This window comes from Mustela nivalis, assembly GCF_964662115.1.
Source record: "Mustela nivalis genome assembly, chromosome: 2".
In the NCBI taxonomy this organism is placed as follows: Eukaryota; Metazoa; Chordata; class Mammalia; order Carnivora; family Mustelidae; genus Mustela; species Mustela nivalis.
This window is the reverse complement of record NC_139021.1, coordinates 97,007,519-97,033,733: the sequence shown is the minus strand read 5'-3', so window position 1 is coordinate 97,033,733 and position 26,215 is coordinate 97,007,519.

Genomic DNA, 26,215 nt, shown 5'->3' with positions numbered 1-26,215 from the left:
TCTCTTTGAGGAAGCCTATTTTGTGTTTAGTATCCTGAAATGGATTTTTCAAACTATTAAGCAAGATAGAAGGTCACACTGACCCTGCGTTCCAGGTCATCCATTCTATTCTGCACATGGCTTTTTAAGATTAAAGGTGGGCACTTACAAAACAGAATGAAGGCCATAGCATTTACAAGCTTGGTGGGTCCCGAACACAGGAGAGCAGCTTGATCCACAGGGAGAATTAAGGCAGCAACATAAACATGTGTTACCTACAAAGGAAATTACATTTCACTCTTGACATTCTCCCAAAGCTAAGTGGAAAAAAAAAAAATCAAGTTTTTTCTTCTAACTTGAGATATTTTCCTAGAGTTACTTTCTTGTGTTATAAAAGTAGCCAGCTTCCGAAGCTGGAATTCTGTAAGTCATAGCCCTAGCATGGTATTATAATCACCTGCTTCATTATCTGGGTTTTTCAGTAGAATGTCAAGCACATAACCAGGGATAGTGTCTGACTTGCTGCTTGTGTATTCCTAAAGCTTTTCGTCATGTCTGATACGTGGTTAAGTACTCTATCTGCTGAACAAGCAAGGGTTGATGAGAAGTATGGAGTGTAGGTACTATGCCTAAAGTTAGCTGGAATATTGTAAAAGTCACGATTTACCCCACTCTGCTTAGGAATCAGTACAGACAAAACTATGGTCTAGTCATTTGACTATATATCTCTTCTGATTGTCCTTTCAATAAGAAAGATCTCATACTTACAATAGGCTATTTGAATTAGCAGCATCTAGGTTTGGTTTCATGCTGAATGACTATCTTGTGGCATGCCCCACCCCCTGAAATAAAAGTACTCAAACCTCAAGATCACAGCGCTAGAAACACATTCCGGGAAAAATTTTAAAGGAAATTTCCCAAGCCTAGTGCCAGGAAAATTCAGTCGAGGGAGAAAATTTTCCCCACTGGGCAGCACATTGTTATCAGAAACTGAAAAATAAACAAAGTGTATTTGAAAGTAAAAAAAAAAAAATCACTCCTTTCAGTCATTCTAAATTTTAAAGGACGTACAGAAAGAAATTCAGACCTCATGGATTGATTTTTAGTGAGCCTAGGCAAAAACTGATTTGGGAAACCTACACTTCATTTAGCCTACAATGAAACCTGGTGTGGCAGGAAAGGGTACAGCTAATAGAAAACATTAAATTGATGCTTTAATTAACCCAAGAAACAGAGAAATAAATTTGTCATCATCTTCCTTTTATATTGTGAAAAACTCTGAATACTGTCCAAAACATAAATTTGTTTCAAAAGAGTTAAATGTAAGTTTGTTCTCCTTACTATATATTGATAAAAAGAAAGCATGTGTGGTAGACCTGTGTTAAACACACACATACACACACACACACAACTCCAGTTATGCTCTCCCTGTGTCCACCACCCTGTGCAGTGTGAGTCTGTAGCTCTTTGCATAAGTGGCAACATCTCTTTGCCCTCCCCCTGCTTGTATCTCAGGAGACCTTGTGACTTCCTTTGACCAATGAAATGAAGAGGATGCAACAAGGTGGCAGCTCCAAGTCTAGTATCAAGAGGCTTTGCTTGATTCTGTTTCTTCTCTTGGAACCTTTGCCTCTAGGGTGTGAATCAGCTTGGGCTCTCCTGCCAAATGTTGGGAGCTCATGCAGAAGAAAGCCAAGGCACCCCAGCTAACAGCACACCCCAGTAGCAATTCTGGAATGAGCTCAGCCAACACATCCAAGTCACGACCACCCCCACCTGACAGCTGGCATAATGGGCAATAGTGAATCGTTGCCCCTGACTCTCAAGGTGTTTTGTTGTTGTTGTTTGTTTTTTACAGAGCAATGAAAACGTGATAGTTCACCCATTTAAAAAAAAGCTTCACCCCATAGCTATGAAAGGAGTTCAAGATGAAACATCAAAAGTATGCTCATTTATCACCTAGGAGATGGGTAAAACTAAACAAGAATTTTATACAGAGGATTTTTGCTTACCTGGAAGGCTGAACTGTACAACCTTTTTGAAAGCCAACTTGGAAATACGTATTAAATTTTCAACTATGCCAGCTACTTTTTTGGATTTTATTCTTTTTAGGTAAGGGGTAGAAGGAGAGAATCTTAAGCAGGCACCAGGCCCAATGCAGAGCCTGGCATGTGGCTCCATCTCACCACCCTGAGAACATGACCTGAGCTGAGATCAAGAGCCAGATGCTTAACCGACTGAGCCACTCAGGCCACCCTTTGGATTTTATTCTTAAAAAATTATGTAAAGTTGATGATGTATCAAGCTCCTTTATAATAAGTAGATAAAGTTAGGGGATTAAATAGAATTTTTTTTTTTTTACAAGGGAGGAGCTTTGAAAAGATATGGTGTATCTGCACAATGAATTACATGTATTGACATGGAAAGACTCATATCACTTATTGTAATTAAATTTAAAAAGCATACAGAGAATATAAATAGGATGGTTCCTTTTTCCTTATTTAACAAAAAAATCTCTGCATATAGAAATTGTATAAAAAGATGTGTCAAAATATCAGTGATTATCTCTGGAAATGGGATTACATGTGATTTTCCTTTTCCATTGACACGTCTGAATCACTTGACGCGAATCAAATTATTTATAACTTCTAAATTCTGAAAAATCAATTCCAGTTTTTAAGTAGTTTTATACTTCATTATAAGCTACATTTTCAAACTAAGTTGACCTATTTGATGACAAACATTGTTGGTGACAAAAAAACAAACACATTTTTAATTTTCCATAAAGAGCATTCTTCTGAATAAAGCAATGCGTTCTAATTTTAAATGAGTATAAAACCTAGAGGTTTACTGTTTTTCCCAGAAATAGCAGATGGAAAGTTTTTCAGACATCATGAAAACATCATGAACTTAGCGATATATTAATAAACAATTTCTGTGTATTTCAAATAGAGATGATTGTCCAGGAAGAATTAAGGAACATTCATCATGGCAAAGATTTATTTTTCCATTGTAATCAAATCAAGAGAAACTTTTTTAGGTTTTTGTAAGAGGTCTGGAAATGAAGACAGAACTGGTTAAAATTAATCAGAAACAATAATGAAGTGCCTACTGTGTACATGAATTATTTTGGTTGGAATGGACAGAATAACCAATCCAAAAGTCTTTATTTGTATTACATTACATAAGCAAGTAATGTAAAGTAAATTCACTTGCTTATGTAATGTAAGAGTCCAAAAATTAACTCTTTTCAGATGTATGACCCAGGAGTCAAACGTGACCAGGACTGAGTTTCCCTGTTTCCATTTTGGAGTGTTGGCTCCATATCCAGGCAGTCTCTCTCTAGTGGTTGCTTCCAAGATGGCTTCCAATATACTTCATCCTTTAGACCCAGTGGGAAAACGAGAGTTTCTCCCAGAACAGTTTTAAAACATTTCCTGATGCGGAGTCATGTGCCCAACCAATTATTGTTGCCTGGGAGAGGAAATATGCTTGTTGTTTTAAACTAGCAGTGGGGTTAAGCTAATCAAATCACATTGCTCAAGAGCAGAGGTGGAAGGTCATCCCCAGAGGAAAGTAAATATTGTATCCAAAGAAAAGTGAATAGATTCTGAGTAACAAGATTAATAGATGCTCACTATGGCCTTCTAGGAGATGATTTAGACAACACAAAGAGGCTTAAAACACATCCCTAGCCACAAAATTTATCACGTAAAGTGAGGAATAAACCACAGATACATATAAAAAGAGTTGCAATGGAAGATTAATAATCCTAAAGGGTAAATGAGTTGTACAAATAACAAATGCATTTCAGAGGAGGAAACGCTGGTGCTCTGTGTTTGGATAATTAGACAGACATCATTCCTTCATTTCATGGCTCTGGGAGTAGCATGATGGTTTAAAATATTCCTACCGAACCCAGAGTTCTTTGGACTCTCAAGTTTTTAACCATATTATTAAATGATTAGGCTTAAGGACTCAGACCAAAGATCTGAGGCTTTGAAATAGTTTTCCTGTGGTTGCCACAGAAGTAAGAGTTTGGTCACCATTTGAAATGCTTTTGTGTGTCTCTCTCTTTTTTAGAACATATATAATGGAAAACATCTTTGTAATTATACCCTGTGCTGAGACGTTAATCTGTATTGTGTAATTGAATTATACTCTGCAGCTAAGTGTCTCTTCTAGATCCTCAGCAGGCTAAGAACATTTAAATATTGATCATTCCTTGGGGCAGGGAGGAGGAGGTATGCATATGATGTCTTTCTCTCTCCTTTCTCCTCTTTTGAGAAAAAAATTATCTCCTCAGTTTCCAATGACATTTATTGTGAACCTCTTCAGAAAACACTACTTGGTGAATTTTCTGACATCTATGTATTGAACAAATATTTATTGAATGCAATCATGTGCCAGAATATAAGGAATTGTATTTAAATCTGGGTATATAATGGTGAACAAAATAGTCATAAGTCTCTGTCATCAAAAAGTTTAGAAGTCAGGAGGAGTCAAGATGGCGGAGAAGTAGCAGGCTGAGACTACTTCAGCTAGCCGGAGATCAGCTAGATAGCTTATCTAAAGATTGCAAACACCTGAAAATCTATCGGCAGATCGAAGAGAAGAAGAACAGCAATTCTGGAAACAGAAAAACAACCACTTTCTGAAAGGTAGGACCGGCGGAGAAGTGAATCCAAAGCGACGGGAAGATAGACCCCGGGGGGGAGGGGCCGGCTCCCGGCAAGCGGCGGAGCAACGGTGCACAAAATCAGGACTTTTAAAAGTCTGTTCCACTGAGGGACATCGCTCCAGAGGCTACCCGGGGTGAAGCCCACGCAGGGTCGGCGTGGCCTCAGGTCCCTCAGGGTCACAGAAGGATCGGGGGTGTCTGAGTGTCGCAGAGCTTGTGGGTATTGGAACGGGAAAGCCGGCTACAGAGACAGAGCCGACAGTAAGCTCGCAGCTCGGGGTGACCTTGAACCGGTCGCAGGCTCGGTGAGCTCGGAGCGTGGCCGGAGGTCGGGCAGACGGGAGTGACTGAGCGCTGTTCTCTGAGGGCGCACTGAGGAGTGGGGCCCTGGGCTCTCGGCTCCTCCTGGCCGGAGACCAGGAGGCCGCCATTTGTATTCCCGTCCTCCGGAACTCTACGGAAAGCGCTCAGGGAACAAAAGCTCCTGAAAGCAAACCCAAGCGGATTACTCACCCCGGCCCCTGGTAAGGGCGGTGTAATTCCGCCTGGGGCAAAGACACTTGAGAATCACTACAACAGGCCCCTCCCCCAGAAGATCAACAAGAAATCCAGCCGAGACCAAGTTCACCTACCAAGGAGTGCGGGAGAGCAGCAGAATTCCGGAGGAGGAGAAAGCAAAGCACGGAACTCATGGCTTTTTCCCTGTGATTTTTTTTAGTCTTGCAGTTAATTTAATTTTTTTCTTTTTCGTTTTTTGTTTTTTTTCTCGCCTCCTGGTAAATTTTTTTTTTTAACTTTTACCTTTTTCTTTTTCAACGTTTTTTAACTAGTTTATCTAATATACATATTTTTTCTTTTTTATATTTTTCTTAGGTGTTTTCTTTTTTTGATTCTTTTCTTTTTTTTTTTCCTTTTTCTTTTTTTCTTTCTTCCTTTTTGAACCTCTTTTTGTCCCCTTTCTCCCCCCTTATGATTTGGGATCTCTACTAATTTTGTTAAAGCATATTTTCCTGGGGTTGTTGCCACCCTTTTAGTATTTTACTTGCTCCTTCATATACTCTTATCTGGACAAAATGACAAGACGGAAAAATTCAACACAAAAAAAAGAACAAGAGGCAGTACCGAAGGCTAGGGACCTAATCAATACAGACATTGGTAATATGTCAGATCTAGAGTTCAGAATGACAATTCTCAAGGTTCTAGCCGGGCTCGAAAAAGGCATGGAAGATATTAGAGAAACCCTCTCGAGAGATATAAAAGCCCTTTCTGGAGAAATAAAAGAAGTAAAATCTAACCAAGTTGAAATCAAAAAAGCTATTAATGAGGTGCAATCAAAAATGGAGGCTCTCACTGCTAGGATAAATGAGGCAGAAGAAAGAATTAGTGATATAGAAGACCAAATGACTGAGAATAAAGAAGCTGAGCAAAAGAGGGACAAACAGCTACTGGACCACGAGGGGAGAATTCGAGAGATACGTGACACCGTAAGACGAAACAACATTAGAATAATTGGGATTCCAGAAAAAGAAGAAAGAGAGAGGGGAGCAGAAGGTATACTGGAGAGAATTATTGGGGAGAATTTCCCCAATATGGCAAAGGGAATGAGCATCAAAATTCAGGAGGTTCAGAGAATGCCCCTCAAAATCAATAAGAATAGGCCCACACCCTGTCACCTAATAGTAAAATTTACAAGTCTCAGTGACAAAGAGAAAATCCTGAAAGCAGCCCGGGAAAAGAAGTCTGTAACATACAATGGTAAAAATATTAGATTGGCAGCTGACTTATCCACAGAGACCTGGCAGGCCAGAAAGAGCTGGCATGATATTTTCAGAGCACTAAATGAGAAAAACATGCAGCCAAGAATACAATATCCAGCTAGGCTATCATTGAAAATAGAAGGAGAGATTAAAAGCTTCGAGGACAAACAAAAACTGAAAGAATTTGCAAACACCAAACCAGCGCTACAGGAAATCTTGAAAGGGGTCCTCTAAGCAAAGAGAGAGCCTACAAGTGGTAGATCAGAAAGGAACAGAGACCATATACAATAACAGTCACCTTACAGGCAATACAATGGCACTAAATTCATATCTCTCAATAGTTACCCTGAATGTTAATGGGCTAAATGCCCCTGTCAAAAGACACAGGGTATCAGAATGGATAAAAAAACAAAACCCATCTATATGTTGCCTCCAAGAAACTCATTTTAAGCCCGAAGACACCTCCAGATTTAAAGTGAGGGGGTGGAAAAGAATTTACCATGCTAATGGACATCAGAAGAAAGCAGGAGTGGCAATCCTTATATCAGATCAATTAGATTTTAAGCCAAAGACTATAATAAGAGATGAGAAAGGACACTATATCATACTCAAAGGGTCTGTCCAACAAGAAGATCTAACAATTTTAAATATCTATGCCCCCAACGTGGGAGCAGCCAACTATATAAACCAATTAATAACAGAATCAAAGAAACACATCAACAATAATAAAATAATAGTAGGGGACTTTAACACTCCCCTCACTGAAATGGACAGATCATCCAAGCAAAAGATCAGCAAGGAAATAAAGGCCTTAAACGACACACTGGACCAGATGGACATCACAGATATATTCAGAACATTTCATCCCAAAGCAACAGAATACACATTCTTCTCTAGTGCACATGGAACATTCTCCAGAATAGATCACATCCTCGGTCCTAAATCAGGACTCAATCAGTATCAAAAGATTGGGATCATTCCCTGCATATTTTCAGACCACAATGCTCTGAAGCTAGAACTCAACCACAAAAGGAAGTTTGGAAAGAACCCAAATACATGGAGACTAAACAGCATCCTTCTAAAGAATGAATGGGTCAACTGGGAAATTAAAGAAGAATTGAAAAAAATCATGGAAACAAATGATAATGAAAATACAACGGTTCAAAATCTGTGGGACACAACAAAGGCAGACCTGAGAGGAAAATATATAGTGGTACAAGCCTTTCTCAAGAAACAAGAAAGGTCTCAGGTACACAACCTAACCCTACACCTAAAGGAGCTGGAGAAAGAACAAGAAAGAAACCCCAAACCCAGCAGGAGAAGAGAAATCATAGAGATCAGAGCAGAAATCAATGAAATAGAAACCAAAAAAACAATAGAACAAATCAACGAAACTAGGAGCTGGTTCTTTGAAAGAATTAATAAAATTGTTAAACCCCTGGCCCAGCTTATCAAAAAGAAAAGAGAAAGGACCCAAATAAATAAAATCATGAATGAAAGAGGAGAGATCACAACTAACACTAAAGAAATACAAAATATTATAAGAACATACTATGAGCAACTCTACGGCAATAAATTTGACAATCTGGAAGAAATGGATGCATTCCTAGAAACATATAAACTACCACAACTGAACCAGGAAGAAATAGAAAGCCTGAACAGACCCATAACTAGTAAGGAGATTGAAACAGTCATTAAAAATCTCCAAACAAACAAAAGCCCAGGGCCAGACGGCTTCCCAGGGGAATTCTACCAAACATTTAAAGAAGAACTAATTCCTATTCTCCTGAAACTGTTCCAAAAAATAGCAATGGAAGGAAAACTTCCAAACTCATTTTATGAGGCCAGCATCACCTTGATCCCAAAACCAGACAAGGATCCCATCAAAAAAGAGAGCTACAGACCAATATCCTTGATGAATACAGATGCGAAAATACTCAACAAAATACTAGCCAATAGGATTCAACAGTACATTAAAAGGATTATTCACCACGACCAAGTGGGATTTATTCCAGGGCTGCAAGGTTGGTTCAACATCCGCAAATCAGTCAATGTGATACAACACATCAATAAAAGAAAGAACAAGAACCATATGATACTCTCAATAGATGCTGAAAAAGCATTTGACAAAGTACAGCATCCCTTCCTGATCAAAACTCTTCAAAGTGTAGGGATAGAGGGCACATACCTCAATATCATCAAAGCCATCTATGAAAAACCCACCACAAATATCATTCTCAATGGAGAAAAACTGAAAGCTTTTCCGCTAAGGTCAGGAACACGGCAGGGATGTCCATTATCACTACTGCTATTTAACATAGTACTAGAGGTCCTAGCCTCAGCAATCAGACAACAAAAGGAAATTAAAGGCATCCAAATCGGCAAAGAAGAAGTCAAATTATCACTCTTTGCAGATGATATGATACTATATGTGGAAAACCCAAAAGACTCCACTCCAAAACTGCTAGAACTTATACAGGAATTCAGTAAAGTGTCAGGATATAAAATCAATGCACAGAAATCAGTTGCATTTCTCTACACCAACAGCAAGACAGAAGAAAGAGAAATTAAGGAGTCAATCCCATTTACAATTGCACCCAAAACCATAAGATATCTAGGAATAAACCTAACCAAAGAGGCACAGAATCTATACTCAGAAAACTATAAAGTACTCATGAAAGAAATTGAGGAAGACACAAAGAAATGGAAAAATGTTCCATGCTCCTGGATTGGAAGAATAAATATTGTGAAAATGTCTATGCTACCTAAAGCAATCTACACATTTAATGCAATTCCTATCAAAGTACCATCCATCTTTTTCAAAGAAATGGAACAAATAATGCTAAAATTTATATGGAACCAGAAAAGACCTTGAATAGCCAAAGGGATATTGAAAAAGAAAGCCAACGTTGGTGGCATCACAATTCCGGACTTCAAGCTCTATTACAAAGCTGTCATCATCAAGACAGCATGGTACTGGCACAAAAACAGGCACATAGATCAATGGAACAGAATAGAGAGCCCAGAAATAGACCCTCAACTCTACGGTCAACTCATCTTCGACAAAGTAGGAAAGAATGTCCAATGGAAAAAAGACAGCCTCTTCAATAAATGGTGCTGGGAAAATTGGACAGCCACATGCAGAAAAATGAAATTGGACCATTTCCTTACACCACACACAAAAATAGACTCAAAATGGATGAAGGACCTCAATGTGTGAAAGGAATCCATCAAAATCCTTGAGGAGAACACAGGCAGCAACCTCTTTGACCTCAGCCGCAGCAACATCTTCCTAGGAACAACGCCAAAGGCAAGGGAAGCAAGGGCAAAAATGAACTATTGGGATTTCATCAAGATCAAAAGCTTTTGCACAGCAAAGGAAACAGTTAACAAAACCAAAAGACAACTGACAGAATGGGAGAAGATATTTGCAAACGACATATCAGATAAAGGACTAGTGTCCAGAATCTATAAATAACTTAGCAAACTCAACACCCAAAGAACAAATAATCCAATCAAGAAATGGGCAGAGGACATGAACAGACATTTCTGCAAAGAAGACATCCAGATGGCCAACAGACACATGAAAAAGTGCTCCATATCACTCGGCATCAGGGAAATACAAATCAAAACCACAATGAGATATCACCTCACACCAGTCAGAATGGCTAAAATCAACAAGTCAGGAAATGACAGATGTTGGCGAGGATGCGGAGAAAGGGGAACCCTCCTACACTGTTGGTGGGAATGCAAGCTGGTGCAGCCACTCTGGAAAACAGCATGGAGGTTCCTCAAAATTTTGAAAATAGAACTGCCCTATAACCCAGCAATTGCACTACTGGGTATTTACCCTAAAGATACAAACGTAGTGATCCAAAGGGGCACGTGCACCCGAATGTTTATAGCAGCAATGTTCACAATAGCCAAACTATGGAAAGAACCTAGATGTCCATCAACAGATGAATGGATCAAGAAGATGTGGTATATATACGCAATGGAATACTATGCAGCCATCAAAAGAAATGAAATCTTGCCATTTGCGACAACATGGATGGAACTAGAGCATATCATGCTTAGCAAAATAAGTCAAGCAGAGAATGACAACTATCATATGATCTCCCTGATATGAGGAAGTGGTGATGCAACATGGGGGCTTAAGTGGGTAGGAGAAGAATAAATGAAACAAGATGGGATGGGAGGGAGACAAACCATAAGTGACTCTTAATCTCACAAAACAAACTGAGGATTCCTGGGGGGAGGGGGATTGGGAGAAGGGGGGTGGGATTATGGACATTGGGGAGGGTATGTGCTTTGGTGAGTGCTGTGAAGTGTGTAAACCTGGTGATTCACAGACCTGTACCCCTGGGGATAAAAATATATGTTTATTAAAAAAAAAAAAAAAAGAAGGGAATCTTTCTGCCCTTCAACTGATGAATGGATAAGGAAAATGTGGTCCATATACACTATGGAGTATTATGCCTCCATCAGAAAGGATGAATATCCAACTTTTGTAGCAACATGGATGGGACTGGAAAAGATTATGCTGAGTGAAATAAGTCAAGCAGAGAGAGTCAATTATCATATGGTTTCACTTACTTGTGGAGCATAACAAATATCATGGAGGACATGGGGAGTTGGAGAGGAGAAGGGATTTGGGGGAAATTGGAAGGGGAGGTGAACCATGAGAGACTATGGACTCTGAAAAACAATCTGAGGGGAATGAAGTGGTGGCGGGGTGGGAGGTTGGGGTACTAGGTGGTGGGTATTAGAGAGGGCACAGATTGCATGGAGCACTGGGTGTGGTGCAAAAATAATGAATACTGTTACACTGAAAATAAATAAATTTAATTAATAAAATAAATAAATAAATAAATAAATAGAAAGCAAAACAGCAACAAAAAATAAAAGCAAACTAAACCATAAAAAATTAAAAAATAATAAAAAATAAAGATTACCATTAAAAAAAAGTTTAGAAGTCAAAAGATAAATAAAATAAATAGAAAATAAAGCAAACCAAAAAGAAAAAAACTACCAACATACATAATTGTATCTTAGTATAAACTCTGAAGTAATTAACAGTTTATAATGATAGGACATAATGAGGTGTGGACAAGGTGGGATAGAGAAATTAATCTTGATAAGATTGTCATGGGGCCTCTCTGAGGAAGTGACGTTTAAACCAAAACCTGAAGGATGAGAAGGCACATGTGAAGAGTGGAGTAGTAAGTGTTCTATGTAGGGGATCAAGAGTTCCCTCTAAAGGGAAAAGTGTATGCAAGGGTCCTGAGGTATGAATGAGTTCACCATGTTTAAGGAACAACAGTGAGGACAGTGTGATTGGGGTAATGAAAGGCAAGTTAGAGGGAGGTATGAGATGACCTTGGGGAGGTCAGTAGAGATCCCATTATACAATGTTTGGGAGGTCTATGATAAAGAATTTGGATTTTATACAAACCCTAAGAGAATACCATTAATGAGTTTTAAGCAGTGAAGAAATATGATCTGAACTTTATTTTTAAAAAGGGCTTTTGTCTGCCCCACAGTGAGTAGACTGAAAGAGAGGCAAGAGTGAAAATGGGAAGACCAGCAAAGTAGCTACTGGTTAGCCATGGCAAGGAGAGAAATGTGTAATTTCAAGATGTAAGTAGGAAGTTGCAACAACAGGGTAGGACAAGGAGTTGGATGTAGAAGATGACAAGAAGGGACTTTTTCTGTCTTGAGCAACCAGAGGTGATGGCAATGTCCTGTGGCTGGGAAGTCATATCAGTCAGAATCTTGGGGAGGAATAAGTGGTCCCCTCAAATACAGTAACTGAGAATCATTTAACAGAGGAACTCTGGTTGAATATGAAACAGAGTTTAGGGGGCCCATCAAGGGGCAGTGAAGGACCCCAGGACTCGTAATGCCAGGAGCCCTTACCATCCTTGGAACTCAGAGAGAATGAACAATGTAGTCATTGCTACAGCTATAGAAGAGTGTCCCATGGAAGCCATGACCTTCTTCTTATGCCAACCCTGCCCAAGGCTGGCAGGAAGGGACTCAGGGAACTCTCCAATCTCCTGCCAGCAGCTCTGCTGATAAACCTAAAACAGAAGCTGGACTTCACAGCTTGTTGGTGGCTGTGCTCCACAAAGGTGGCAGAGTGGGGTGGGGAAATGTAGGGTCGAGAAGGTATAACCCAGAAAAGTACAACCCAGAAAACTATATGGGGACTGTTTTGGGGAGTGGGAACCAAAGTCACATTGTTGCCAAGTGTGGGACAGACTTGAGACTGGAACTCAGAAGAGATATTTGTGCTGGAGATTCAAACAGGGGGTCATCACCAGCTGGGTGGGTTTGGAAGCAATTGGAGAGACACATAATATAGACAGGAAGTTAAGGTGGGATTAAAAGGAAGGACAGGGTAAGAGTGAGAGGGTCCAGTATGCAGATGCAGAGTAAAAGAAAAGAAAAGATTTGTTCTGAGAATCTAGAAAGGGAGGGAAAACCAAAAGAATGTGATGTCAAGGAACCAAGAGAGGAGGAAAAGTGGGAAAACATGTTGTATGCAAATGAGAAGACAGTAAAATGAACAAAAAAATCCGTCTCATTGGAGTCAGCGAGAGTAAAATATAACCCTCAATGCCTTTGTTACCTTTCAAAATTGTATGACAAGCTGTAGTCAGTTTTACACATTTTGTGGCAGTGGTATGCTCTGTTTTTAAAACTCAGGAAACAACAATCGATTTGGCATTTTTATTCACATCGAACTAGGTCCCCAACACAATGTAAGCAGCAAATACTACCATAAAGGAACAGCAGTCCCAGATAATTTTTCACAAAAGCCTTACCAACCCTCTAAGGTCAGACCAATCCTATCCCATCAAGATCAATCCAGAGAAGAGGACGGAGAGGTTGTATGATGTATTTTTCAAGGCTGCTATAACCTTGATATGAAATATAGACAGACAATACAAGAAAGGGCGATTTGTAAGTAAAGTATAAACCAAGGAAATACAGTAATATAGATAATAGAATACATCAAGACCAAGAAAGGAAAGCAAGGGTGATTCAACTTTGGAAAATCTCTTTTTTTAATTCACCACTAGATTGGAGAAGAAAAGCACATGATTAGCTCAATAGACACAGAAAAATGCTTGATAAAATTCAAGACATATTTATGGTTTAAAAAATCCCATAATAACAACTAAAGTACTAAAGGGAACCTCTTTACAAAGTGTTTATCTATCAGGCACCTCAATGATGGAACATTCCTTCTAAGGTCAGGAATAAGAGAAGGATGTCCCTAATCACTGCTTCATGTAGCATTGAGGAATCCAGCTCTAGACCACAATCTTAGGTGTGACTTCTCAGGCTCGACCACTGGAAATTACCAGGGCTTCATGTGGCAGGAGTCATGAGGGAAGGCTGCCTTCTCACCACAGACTTGGAGCACAGTCAGCAAGGAGGGGCCTGCTGTCATGTACTCAGCACCAGGCCCCATCCCAGTACTTTTAAAAATGTTTATTTATTTTCATTTTTTTATTATGTTAGATTAGTCACCATTCTGTACTTCATTAGTTTTTGATGTGTTCCATAATTCATTGTTTGCATATAACACCCAGTGCTCCATGCAATATGTGCCCTCCTTAATACCCACCACCAGGCCCACCCATCCTCCAACCCCCTGTCTTTTAAAACCCTGTTTGTTACTCGGAGTTCATAGTCTCTCATGGTTCATCTCCTCCTCTAATATCCCCCCTTCTTTTTTCCCTTCCTTTTCCTAATGTCTCCATGCTATTCCTTATGCTCCACAAGTAAGTGAAACCATATAATTGACTTTCTCTGCTTGACTTATTTCACTCACATGATCTCCTCCAGTCCCATCCATGTTGATGCAGATGGTGGGTGTTCATCCTTTCTGATGGCTGCGTAATATTCCATTGTATCTATGGACCACATCTTCTTTATTCATTCTTCTGTTGAAGGGCATCTCTGCCCTTCCACAGTTTGACTATTGTGGACGTTGCTGCAATGAACTTTGGGGTATGTATGGTCCTTCTTTTCACTACATCTGTATCTTTGGGGTAAACACACTGTAGGGTAATTTCTGGGTCATAGGGCAGCTCTATCCCCGTACTTTTATGCAGACCCATATTCCTTCCCTAATGGCCTCGATTCAGCAGCCTCCTTACTGGGGGTTCCTCTGTCCAGGTCTTTCTCAGGTGATCTGCCAAGACCACCTTTGTGTAAGCGTGGTGACTGAAGCTCCTCATGTCCACCCTGACTCCGTCTTCAGGACCATCCTAGCCTTGTCTCGTCTCCCTCCCCTCACCATCCTGGGTCCACAAATGGTGGGAGCCTGGTGTCATTCGGCAGGAAAAATTAAGCACCGGCAGAGCCAGTCTCCTTTCTGGTTTAGATTTTTCCTTCTACTATAAGTGTGACTGGATTGTTACTCTAATTTTGTCCTGTTTTAACTCCCCACTTTGACATCTGTGAGTTCAGCTCAGCTCTTGACGAATGTACGGCAAGAAGAGGTCCTTGCCAACACAAAATACTCCCTATCTTTCCCTGAGCCCCCCAAGAGGTATAAGAGCTTTAAAACCATGTTTTAGATCAGTGTGGTTGTCTGCATAAAAGAACCAAGAAAACCTATAGATAGGCCATTAAAAAGAAGAGGAGGGGGAGGAGGATGAGGAGGAGGAGGAGGAAGAAGAAGAGCTTAGGAAGGTTGCTGGAATGAACACTAATGCACAAAAATCAATACCATTCCAATTACATACAAGCAAACAGCCAATTTGAAAATATGTGTTTTTTTTAAATGTATTTCTTTATCTTAAAGGATTGATTTACTTATTTGAGGGAGAGAAAGAAAGAGCATGAGGGGGGAAAGGGGGAAGAGGGAGAGAGAAAGAATCTCAAGCAGACACTCCACTGAGCATGGACCCAGATGTGGGGCTTGATCCCATGACCCTGAGATCATGACCTGAGCTGAAATCAAGAGTCAGATATGAACCAATCAAGCCACCCAGGTGCCCCCAAAATATGTGTAATTAATTTAATCAATTAAATCACAATGTACAAATCTAAGATAAGACAAAATGTTAAAGCATTATTGAAGGACACTGGAAAGGATTTAAAGCTATAGGATGATCTACAGTGTTTATGGATACCCAATATAATGAATGTGTCAATTTTAGCAAATTAATCTCTAAATTCCATGCAACATAAATAACATTTTATGATATTTTGTTGAACCCCATAAGCTGAGCCTAAATTTCAAAAGTAAAAAGACCAAGGATAGTCTAGAAAGAGCATTTTTCAAGTGTGAACAATTTGGGTATTGGGGGTGGTCCATGAGGTCAAAACTATTTTCATAAAAATGCTGAAACATTATTTGCCTTTTTCATTCTCATTCTCTCACTAGTGTGCTGTGGAGTTTTCCAGAAGCTACATAGCAGGTAATTAATATCACAATAGGCTGAATGCAGAAGCAGATATGAGAATCTGCCGTCTATTAAACCAGACATTAAAGAAATTGCAAAAGTATAAGACAGTGCCATTCTTCTAAGCTTTTTGTTTTGGAAACTTATTTATTTTTCATTAAAAAATGTTATTTGTGTTCACATGCAATAAGGTCTACTAATATCACTTTTAAATGAATTCATCACTAAACATTTAAAAAACTTCTCACTTTCAATTTCTAGTAGAGTAAATATCGATGGAAAGAATCCACGTAAACAAAAGTTCTTTGGAGTACTGAGTAATTTCTAAGGGTGTGATGGGTTTCTGAGACAAAAAAAGCTTGAGAACTGCTGGTTTAGACAATATAAAAGAAAAAGAAGGGAGTAGACTTGCTTTTCTAGGTTTCAGTACTTACTGTAAAGCTAGAGTAGCTAAATATAGCAGGAAAAATTAAAATGTCTAGTATTTATCAAGTTTTGCAGTGGAATATGAAGAATTCTCATGCTGTTGGTAGCTCAGTAAGTTGTTCAACCACTCTGGAGAGAGAGTTGGCAGTGTGGAAGATGTGTATTATCGCTGAACTTGGCAATTCCATTTAGGTATAAAATCCTGCGGAAATTCAAGCACAGAGGGACAAGAAAAATATTAACTGCAGCATTGTTAGTAATAAGAAAAATCTGGAAACAACCTACATGTCCCCCATCGGGAATGGGGAGGAAACACAATAACCCCAGAGTAATGTTTATCCCCTGGAAGGGAAAACAAAGAAATGGGGGAGGAAACAAGGGAGCTGCCTGTTGTGTCTGCATGTTTTGTTCACCAGGGAGGGAGCATGACAGGGAGAGGGAGGGAGGGACCCTCAGAGAGGGAGAGACCATAAGGCCAGCACTGGCTTAAATCTGGGCAATGTATACCCAGGACTTAGTTGTATTGTTTCTTCTTCTGAATGTTTAAAATATTACATGATAAAAACAAGTGAATGGGTCTGCCAATTTGAGATCAAACATATTCATTTACACTCCTGTTCTTTAAAATGCCCACAATGAAACTGGTTGCCTATAAAGGGAATGTTAAAAATTTAAATCCAGGTACAAAGTGGTCTAAATACACACCACAGTCTAGCTCTTCCTAACACCCTGAGAGTGTTAAAGGAAGTTTTATTTGTTGTGAGTTTTATAACCAAGCTATTTCGAGAAATGCAGTCGAAGCACAGAGATCAGAATATTTCAATCTTCTGGTGCTTCTTAGGAGATGCCATATGTTGAAGGAGCTGTCGGCCTGGAAAACATCCGCTGCAAAAGTGCACGCAAGCTTCTGGGGAGTCGGCTTGCGTAACCGATCTCCAGAATGAACTTGGAGAACGGAGGTGACATCCAGAATGGGCAGAGGTTATCTTCCTGCTCTGTGCTCACCTCTATTCTTAACCCAGGTGGACCTAAAGATTATCAGCCAAAAGAATGGGTTGGAGGAATCATCCAAAGAGTTTTGGTCTTGGTTTATTCCTTAGGACAGCAGGACACCAAGTGAGGGAGTTTCAAGGATCACCATTCCCAGTGCCCCAGCCCGCAAATTTCGGGATGGCAGGGTAGCAGTAGCTAAGCAGCAAGGCAGACAAAGCATAGACTATGCTACTCTGTCAATTATGAATAGATACTGGCTTTAATTATTGCTTCTGTTCATTTGTACAACATCTACCCAAAATGTTCAACATCCACTATAGTAGGCTCCTTGCTGGGGATGAGGACAAGAGACAAGACTGAATAAGAAAGTCTCAACACTCGACAGGAGAAGATGCCCAGCACAGAAAAGGTTAGTTTCAGCTATCTGGCACTGCCAACTGCCTTTCTGTAATGGGACACAGAAGACTCCTTAGGGAAGTTCTTGGACTCTTGTCAAGAGCGAGATCCCTCTTAGTTTTGTAAATTTAAGTAGAATACACATCCGTTTTTTTAATTGGCCTTAAGGATGAGAACCTTCTTGTGATTTGATGGAGATGGAGAAGGTCAGTAAATTTGGTGGGCGTCAGATAGGCCCTAGGAAAGAACAGGATCAAACCATGAGTCTTTCTCTTTAGATGTTTGAAATTATTAGGAATTCTGATGTTTTAGGATAATATATGTCCAAATTCCCAGAGGAAAGGATCCTAAAGACCCCAAAGGAAATGAGAAAAATAAGGACCTGTCTTTGTGATCCTTGCTCTGTGGAACATCTAGATCATCAGGGAGAAGGGATTCCAGCCACCCTGTGAATGTGAGATTAGGAGTAAAAACCAAAATAACTGTACCTTTGTGAACTGAGTTGGAGTCAGGACCAGGGAGAGACAAACTTCAGATACAACACTGTCTCAGCAACGGGAACCAATGACGCCAAACACCAAGGCCAACTCATGGGCAAGCCCCATGGCCTGGCATCTGTAAGTAGGACAGGCCACTTAATTGAGACCAAGTAAGCTTCTCAGACCTTGGACATTTGGGGTGGTACAGTTCTCAAAGTTTTATGCTGGACCTCCTGCTAACATGAGTATGTGGAGCGGACACAATCTGTTGGAATATAGAAGAAGAATCGTCATATTTGCACCCTAAACTAGGGAAGTGGGCCTTCCTGGTTATACATACTTATCCCCCAAATGTCTGCAAAACAAACCATTTTGAGGACATAGTACTGTAAAAGTCTGCAACTGGTTCTGAGGAAGCGTTGTGGAAAGAGTTAGTCTTAAAAAAAATCCATAGGAATCATTGTAACTGACAAGAATAAATACAGTTCATAAATGGTTATGTATTGTTCAATAATCTTATGCTATGCACTGAAAATATTGTATGCAGAATTATACTGATTCTACCTCCAAAGAGTTGCTGTAATTCTGTACAAAAGTTTCAGAAGCCAAATTCGTCACTAGTGTGATATGTAGGCATTTTAGTTCAGACTGGAAAATTAAAATATAAAAGATAATGTTCAGATTCTGCAGAGGAAATGTGTAGCCTTCAGCACAGTATTCTCAAGTATGATACACACCAACCATGCCCAAAAAGGTTGTGCCAAATATTATGTACATTTAGATAATGCAGAGGAGAGCCTGTAGGTAATTGGATTGCCTTTTACCAGCTTGGAGTAACAGCTAGGGCCAGTGACAGAATTTGGGGAGGCTCCATGAAAAGTCAAAATGTAGGACTCATTGTTCAAAATAGAGGGAAAATTCGCTAGGTATAGAGCCTTTCCCTTTCTTCCAGGGTCTCTCTTAATTTTTCATGGTGATTTTTCTTGGCGTTTTGTATTAATTTTATATTGCAGCATAATTTATTGCCATAAACTTTGCAACTTAAAAGAACACCTGTGTATTATTTGTGGGTTAGGACTCCAGGAATGCTAAGTTGGGTCCTCTGTCCAGGGTTTCATAGGCTTCGATCTCATTGTTGGGTGGGGCTGGGGTCTCATCTTTCAAGCTCACACTGGTGTTGGCAGAACACATTTCTCTTAAGCTATAGAATTCAGGAATGCAGGTCACAGAGCTTCTCACTTGTAATTCTCTTGAAAGGGTTCACCTGATTAGGTATGGCTCACCTAGGATAATTTCCCTTTTTATTAACTTAAACTTAACTCATATGGGATTTTAATTTCATCTGCCAAACCCTTTCATGTCCACTATATTCTATTAGAAGCAGATTACAAAGGCCTAGGTCTCTGGGGATCATCTTAAAATTCTGCCACAAAGTGTTTTTCTAGGTAAAGAAAAATTAAGAATTTAAATGATTCACATAAATCTTACTGTTCATCTTTATATTGTGCAATGCCAGTTTTAAATACTACTAAAACATTTACATGTATGTGGAATCATCAATATGATACAATTGTTTTTTTGTAATGTTTATGTGCACACGGACAGTGGAAACCCTGCCCCAAACCAAACTAACTCAACTGTTTTATTCACTTCTTGATATTTGCACATTGTATCAACACCCTCTGCCATTGGCCTACTGATGAGTAAGTAATAACTGAGAAGATAAGGAACTTGGGGCTGCTAACAACATGACTCCTAATACTAAAATACTAGAAATAATCCAAATGTTCATTAGCTGTAGCATATATAGTAAATTGGGATGTACACGCACAATGAAAAATCAGAAAACAATACGAAATGATAAACTACAACTCTATGCCATGATATGGGTGAATCACAAACATAAGATTGAACAAAAGAAACCAGGCACAGAAGTGTGCACACAGTATGGCCTGTGGAACTATCTAGATGTTGGAGTGCAGGATAGCATTTCCCTTTGTGATGGTTGGGGGAGGGGAGAGAACAGCTGGAAGGGAGCGTGAGGAGGTTGACAGGGTTGTGTAATGTTTTATTCCTTGATCCGGATGCTGTTACACAAAAACTCTCCTTAAGGAAATTCACAGAACCACACTCGTATTTTGCACACTTACATGTATGAATATTATACTTCAGTATCATTTTGCATAAGACACATATGTAACACAAAATGTAAAGAGAGAGAGGAAGAGGAAGGAGAGGGAGAGGAAAAGCAGGAGAGGAAAGGAGGAAAAGAAAGACTAGAAACAAGCTAAAAAATTAAGAGATATCTGTATCCAAGGTAACAAGTAGTTACTAAAAAATTAAAATTTATAACAGCTTTCTGGCAGTTAATTTGAAATTTTGGATGATACAAAATGTTCTTTAAGAAGACTTGCCCTGGTATTAATATTTATTCTAAAGCTGTATATTCAAGAACGTGGAAAAGTAAGCAATGGAAATGTAGAGTGCTTCAGAGCATGGATGAGACAATTTTGGCTTGAGGAAAAATGTAAAGGTTGGTGTTACCAATAAGCTGACCCGTCTGGAAAAAGTCTGCATGTTACCAGATTTGGGGAAATAATGATGGCCAATATATCTTCATAAGTGTCAGGGGTTATGCTAATCATTAATATTTCCTCATTTAATCCTTATAATCTTATAAATATCATTGATTTCTCCATTGTACAGATGTGAAAACTGAGTCCTTGAGGGACCTGCCTAAGGTTATAGCAGGGATGTGGACTCTAACAGGTTGGCCTGCCCCTGGTCCTAAACATAATGCCTTTCCTGTGATGCAGAGGATGAAATTCCCACATCTCTGAATGAGTTAATTCTTTGGTTAGTGTTTTCAGTGTAAGTGTTCTAGAATCCAGACATACAATTTGGGTTTACTGTGTTTCCCATTTGACACAAGAAGTAGCATTTTCGAATGGAAACAATCTTGTAGTGGGTGAGGGACGGGCAAACTACATTTCTTGGGGCCATGTTCCTTCTCTGTAATATGAAGGAGCTGAATTAAATGATTCATAAAATCTTTTCTAGTTCCAAATTTCTGTGAATTCGAGTTTTCTTTTCTGGCAATAACTGGCTAACACTCTCAGCTGCCTTTTAATACCACACCTGGATTCCTTTAGAGTATAATCATAGTCTCCGCATACGGATGAGTTCCTCCTTGTGGATGCAGAAAAGCATACACCTGGTTTAGTAAAAACAACTGAATTAGAAGATAAAAACAGAAGACACCAAAATAATAGGGAGGTCTGAAATACAGCACAGGTTTATAAAGTTCAAAATTAAACTTTATCTATTTATAGGTTCTTGCTATCCACTCTGACTCCAGAAATGATATAAATAATGAAGGAATATTAACTTCCTAATATTTATACGAAGAGCCTTTCAGTTTTTCTATGGCAATGAGGAAGGTTATGGATATGGAAAACAACCTCAGCTTCCTTGGTTATATTAATGCTTACTCATAGGATTCTTCTGAAGATATTGTCAGACACTGGAAGCTCCTCATCAGCTGTAAAGTGCTTATCAGAGTCAGGAATTATTAGTGTTAATGACAATGGAGACCACATAACCAAAATACTTTAAAAAATCTATTTCCAGTGAAAAGCTAGACCTTGATTTTAGTAAAATCCTACCTCTAGCACTGGTTCTTATAGATTGACAGGATAAGCTCATGCTGTGATCAGTGATACAGCAAGAGAGCACCATGAAATCATATATTCCAGAAAAGGAGCCTTGGAACGGAAGGAAGTTCCATCTGAAAATAGGTCTGTCCTCTTAAATACTTGGCTTTTGGCTATTAAAAGAAAATATCCGGGATAGGGAGTACTTTACTAATGAGAATCCAATGTTCATATTTCAGACCTTCTTTTTGGAAGATTAGAAATATCTTTTCCCTCATGTTAACAAATGCAGTCCCAAAGTACTTGGAAATATTCTTAAGAATTTTGGATATGTAAGCAATCATTTTTAGGTCAAATCTTCTGACAATAGTTTTCTCCATAGCTAAAGCAATCCATTCATTGTTTTTTATGTCATTCTGAGTCCAGAATTCAGTCCCAATTCAGTCTACAGGATTGACACCGAAATCACAAGCATGAAATACAGTACTCCACACAGTTGTTGGGTGTAAGCCCTGACATTGAAGAGTTACCCTTAATAAATCAAAAAGAAAAACTCTTCAAGGTTTCCAGGACAGAAGAGATAACTAAAGGAGAAATTTTTGGATAGAAAGGAGCAGCTTTCGAAGGGCCCCCATATCTTCTTTGTCTTTCAGTATGTAGACCCTGGGAGTATACTGCTCGTCTGTTAGGATTTCAGCTCAGTTAGGAGCACAGCCCAATCCATTTCCTATTACTCTTGAGCTCAACTAAAAGATCCTTCAAGCATGGATTGCATGGAGCACTGGGTGTGGTGCAAAAATAATGAATACTGTTATGCTGAAAAAATAAAAAAATAACTATATTAAAACCAAGAAGGAAACAAAAAAGGAAGAAAACTGATAATATTCTTAGTTGTCAAGCTTACAAGTATGGGTTTCTGATTCTACAGTAACTAACTTAGCTACTGACTCAGACCTGTTCCAATCCACATTCTTTCTTTATGGTATATGACCTCAGCTGTTAACTTGTCTTAAACTTGGCTGATCTCCTACCCTGGTCTGTTCCCAAACACACACAAATATTATTAAAACCTGAATCTTTTGATTCCTGTTGCCATGGATCCCCCTATTCGGTTACAATATCTGGTCTGAAAGCTGTTCATCTCTTCCCAACTCGTTCTCAAAGTTTCTGGTTATTTTATTATGACTGATTTTTCACAGCTCCTTCCCCACTCACTGCATCACTTCCAAGGTGTATAAAGGGGCAAATATTTTTCTGCAACTTATAGAAAGACTTGAAATATCCAGAAAGAAAAACTTAATACAAATTTTAAAGATGTTTTAAAAGCAACCTCCTATAGTCCAAGCCACATAGGTTTGCTTTATTATTTTCAAAAAAATTGTCCTTACTTGTGCCCTGGCTCAGAGTTCCCTTTCTTAAGGAATGGGAAGGAAATTTTGCATCCCCTTCTCCCTCCAAACCCTTCTCTCACCACTGTCTAATACTCTGCACAAAGCTAGATGCCCCCCTGCTTAATATTCTGAGAAGGGCTCCTTCTTCTGTGTGGTTTTGTGGCTCTGCCCTCTGTCCTAAACAGTCTTCTTCCCTGGCCAGTTCTGTCTTGCTTTATCTCCATGCTTTATCTGTTTGCCTTGTGCCATGGAAAATTTGTTCAAATCTTTTGGAGGGAAGAGTTGATTTCCTGAGATTTTAATTAAAAATATAGGGTCCCCTAAGGCAGAAATACAGATACCATGGTATAGTCTCTGTAATTCTAAATTTACTCCTCAACACTCACATGCATATTCACTGTCCATTTGCTAGGTAAATTTGGTTCAATCTTCAAACCAATCCTATAGTGAAGAAATAATCTCCAAGAATTCATATAACCTGACCAAGGATGAAAATTACCATTCGTCCATCTCCAAAGGCCAGGATTACATCATTTTAATTTGCCACTAAGTGTTAGTGGTCTCCCCGGTAAAACTGAAAAAGATGTTTTAAAAACATTTTGGTGTTGAGGCACCTGGGTGGCTCAGTGGGTTAAGTGTCTGCCTTGGGCTCGGGTCATGATCTCAGGGTCCTGGGATCAAGCCCTGCATTGGGCTCTTTGCTCGGCAGGGAGCCTGCTTCCTCCTCCTCTCTCTCTCTGCCTGCTTCTGCCTACTTGTGATCTCTGTCATATAAGTAAATCAAATCTTTAAAAAAGAAAAAACAAAAATAAAAACATTTTGGTGTCAAAAAGCAAAAATACTAGTTTTCTTTTTGATCCCAACAACTTTTCTAGTAGATAAACCTTTAGCTGGGCTCCAACTTCTCACATCCTCAGTTCTGTTCTGCCCCCAAGTTGCCCACAACCTGCTTCTATTCCCAAGTCGACTTCGTTTGAAGTATATTTGAGGCTCTTCAGAAAACAAACCCTATCTTCTCATTTCTCCAGCAGCTCCCACACTGGAAGAGGCTGATGGGTAGATTTCTAACACATTTTTCATCAACCTAATTCCACCAGCTCTTTATCTTCCAGAAGTTCCTCAAACGGTCCTGTCTACCAGCAGCATCTGCCTTGTTCTCCAGGGCTACTAAGGGTTCATTCTTATTTTTACATCAGTGATTTCATTGGAGTTTTGGAAGGAAAGACCAAAACCTTCCCTTAATACACAATTTTGTAGCAAAGACTTCTACCTGAGTTTTCTATTTTTTTTTCTAGAGTTAATACACATTTTTAGCATAACAGAGAAGTATTTGAAAAATAAGTTAGTAATTATATTCCTATGGCTAGGCACTCCAACCTAATGATGCTCTTCCTGAAATCTGTTATTTCCTAGCATGACAGATAAATTTCTGGAGAAAAATAGCAAAAATGCCTTGGTCCTTCACTAAGCATGTTATCCTTGCATTGTTTTAGGTTAAAAATGAGAAGGATCCAGCAAGTATTGGCACATATATTATCATTCTGCACAATTCCAGTTATCCTAATCCCAATAAAAGTATAAGTAGCCTAAGGGATGGCTATATCTCTAGGCCCAAGGACAGTTTATGATTAGACAAATGTAAATATTGTTTATCTTGTTTATATGTTGCTTTGTTATGAAATTCCTTTGCCTTTCTAACCATGGTGTGATTTGTTAATTTATGATCTTTAACTCTATGTTTACAGAAAATAAAAGCTTGGTTCCCAAATATAATTCCATAACAAATGCACTGCTTTTATAGGCAGAAAATAAAAATTAATTGAGATGGGAAGGGGTGGCTCTCTACAGAAAGCCAGAAGCCCAAGGCAGAAAGTTCAGTATCATCGTTCCTTGTATCTGAAGCTATGGGCAGTGTACTTATGACCGAGGGAAAAACCAACATATTGTATGCATCCGCAGAGCCCTCTCAGAATCTGTGTACGCGTCATAGCTCAAAGGACTTGTCACCGTTGACAGCTGCCTCCTAAGGTCCTAACATTCTGTGGCTCACTGCTTCTTAGATCCTCTCCCATTCAGTTTTGCCCACAGCAGCTCAGCTACCTATGCTATTCAGAAAAGCTGAATTGCAGTAGCTTAGTTTTACAATTAAATAACAGGTCTCCCTTATTTAAGAGCCTGAAATACTATTTCATGTTTCAATGATTTTAAGCAATTCAAGGGATAAAGAACATTTCAGGAACAGTATCTATTATGATATTCTTAAAAAAACTAAGCTTGTAGGTTGTAGAATTAAAACAGGAAGTAGAATTTGAAGATAGGTTGCAAATAGGAAGTACTAAATGCATGAAAAGAAGTATTTTTTACTAGAATTAAGCTATTAATACTAACACCACAATTCTAGAAATAAATACCGATGGAGTGACTTGAAGAGAATCTTATTTACCTACTTAGTTTTGTAATCTAAAGTACATTAATGCTTTAGTCTTTGTTGTACCCCAGACATACTGAATTAATCATTTTCCTCATCTATTCTCATCACAGGCAATGACTTACTCTTAATCAAATAAAAGCTGATTTTTAAGGAATTATTTCTCTAATGTTTCTGACATTATTGCTTATATTTTTCTCTTCCATAGTAGTGAAAAATTGCTAACAATTTACACACCAAGCTGATATCTAGCTATAACACCTAACATTAAATTACTTTGATTTTCTGAGATGATACACTAGATGCTTTATATTAACTGAAAAATTAAGATCATAGCCATTAGCCATTAAGAAGCACTTCCTATTTCAAAACGTTTACTGGTATAATTTCTGTGCCTTCAAGAAATTATTTCAATAATTTCTAATATTCAAAATGCCATGGCCAAGTATTGGTGCTCAACTGTAAATTAAAATACTCTTTTGTTGGGCGCCTGGGTGGCTCAGTGGGTTAAGCCGCTGCCTTCGGCTCAGGTCATGATCTCAGGGTCCTGGGATCGAGTCCCGCATCGGGCTCTCTGCTCAGCAGGGAGCCTGCTTCCTCCTCT